The sequence below is a fragment of the Elephantulus edwardii genome, unplaced genomic scaffold (assembly GCF_000299155.1).
Source record: "Elephantulus edwardii isolate Elephantulus edwardi_28Jun2011 unplaced genomic scaffold, EleEdw1.0 scaffold00102, whole genome shotgun sequence".
Taxonomy (NCBI): domain Eukaryota; kingdom Metazoa; phylum Chordata; class Mammalia; order Macroscelidea; family Macroscelididae; genus Elephantulus; species Elephantulus edwardii.
In genome coordinates, this window is record NW_006399852.1 from 5383299 (window position 1) to 5385791 (window position 2493).

The window sequence follows — 2493 nt, forward strand, 5'->3', positions numbered from 1 at the left end:
AGGAAGGAAGGAAGGAAGGAAGGACCAAAATGAATTTCAGAAGATATACTGAAGCTTTCTCTTAAATGCCGGGTAGCTAAAGAGAACAGAAGATATTCTGAAGTAAGAGTACAAACAGCTGAAGGGAAAAAAAAGAATCAAGCCTTGCAGTGTAACGCTATGGAAAAAATATTGAATGGCAAAGGAAGCTTCAAAGAAAAGTTAGAAGGAATACACAGACTGCACCAGAATTAGTCAGCATTCAATGAGTTTAGGAGCTAAAATAAACTGCATTGCAGGCACTGGGGGGAAAAAACAACCCACAAACAAGGTTGTAGGAATTGACAAACTGAGGTTTCAATGAATGAATGCAGTTCTTGAAGCATTGACTCATTTCTGCCAAGAAATTTGGAAAGACAATTAACTAGACAACCAGCAAAAAGAGCTCTGTGCTTTACATTCTACAAAATGGTGATTTAACAGAGTGAAGAAATTAGAGAACAATATTATAAATATCACATACAAGTAAAATTATGCTGAACATAATTTTAAAAGCATCTTGAGTAGTAAATTAACAGAAAACTGCTAAAAATTTCAGGTATATTCAGAAGAGGACATGGAGTATCAATTTTTACATCAAACGCAAGTTGGCTGAAATTATAGAACACTAGAACATGCCAGCCTGTGTTTTGTAGACTATGCAAAGGCATTCAAGATTGAGATCATCACAAACTATATATAACATTGTGAAGAATGTGAATAGCAGAACATGCATTTGCACTCTAACATTCTCTTTCATTCCAACAGAACAAAGTGATACTATGTGGTTTAAAATCAGTAAAGTATCCATCACAATTGTGTCCTTTCATCATACTAATTCAGTCTGTATGCTGTTATGTGTCATCGAGTCATCTGCAACTCATAGCAACCCTATGCACAACAGCCCTAAACCCTGCTCTATCTGGTGCCAGTATCACTGTCTCTGACTCATCTAACCCATTAACCCAGTCACTGAACCAATCTATCTCATCGAGTATTCCTCTCCTGTGCTGTACCTCCACCCTTCCAAACATGACGTCCCTCTCTACGAACTGATCCTGCCTTGCAACGTGTCCAAAGTATGTCAGACGAAGCTTTAGAACCCTTGCCTCTAAGTAGCAGCCTGGCCTCACCTTCTCCAGGACAAACTTGTTTGTTCTCCTAGCAGTCAATGGTGTATTCAATACTCTTTTCCAGCACCACAGCTCAAAGGCATCAATTCACTTTTTATCATCCTTAATCATTGTCCAGATTTCCAATGCATAGCAAGTAATTGCAAAGACCCTGGCCTGTATCAGGCATAGCTTAGTCTCTAGATTGACATCGCTGCTCTTCAGTACTTTGGAGAGGCCTCTGACAGAAGACTTTCCCAATGCAATTCACCTTTTTATTTCCTGGTTGCTGGTACCAAGAGTGTTGATTGTAGAGCCACTCAAACTGAAACTGTTGACAATTTCAGTCTCTTCACTATACATCATGATACTGCCAATCGGCTCAATGGTGAGAATCTATGTTTTCTTGATATTGAGCCTCAATCCATATTGAAGGGTGCAGTCTCTGGCCTTCTGCAGCAAGCACTTCAAGTCCTCCTCAGTTTCAGCAAGCAATATTGTGTTATCTGCATAATGCAGATTGTTGATGAGTCTACCTCCAATCCTGTCGCCACATTTCTCCTTATAGAGTCCAGCTTCCTGGGTAATCTGTTCTACATATAGATTGAAAAGATATGAAGATAGGACACATCTTTGCCACACACCCTTCCCAATTTTGAACCATGCAGTGTTTCCTTGCTCTGTTCTGATGAGAGCCTCCTGGTCCAAGTATAGGTTTCACATAAGCACAATCAAGTGTTCTGGGATTCTCATTCTTAGAGTCAGCCATAGTTTATTGTGATAGACACAGTCAAATGCCTTTGCATAGCCAATGAAACACAAATAGACATTCTTCTGGTACTCTCTGCTGTCAGCCAAGATCCACCAGATATTAGCTATAATATCCCTAGTACCATGGCCTATTCTAATCCCAGCTTCCACTTCTGGCAGCTCTCTGTTGATATGCTGTTCCAGTCGTTTTTGGATAATTTTTGCAGGCTCTTGCTTGCATGTGATGTCAATGATATTGTTTGATATTTCCACACTCTGTTTGATCACCCTTCCTTGGAATGGGGGTGCTGATTGTGGAACAGTCCACCAACTACCTATATGCAAGTTCAAGCTGAAGCTGAGGAAAATTAAATCAAGTCCACAGGAATGAAAATTTGACCTTGAATCAAATTCAGTCCTACCTGAATTTCAAAAGCATCTCGTTAACAGATTCAAGGCTATGGACATTAAGGAGTAAAGAATAGATGAGCTGTGTGAAGATATCAAGAATATCATCAAGGAAGAATGCACAAGTTCATTAAAAAGACAGAGGAGGACGAAAAGAACAAGATGGATATTAGAGAAAACCCTGAACATTTCACTAGAGCACCGA

The 2493-nt window shown here is 39.6% G+C and overlaps 1 protein-coding gene across 3 annotated transcripts in view; it reads right to left on the reverse strand.

The window, feature by feature from the left end:
* Window positions 1–2493, reverse strand: part of GRM1 (glutamate receptor, metabotropic 1) — a 767595-nt gene that overhangs the window by 73725 nt on the left and 691377 nt on the right. The gene's annotated exons all lie outside the window — the stretch shown is intronic.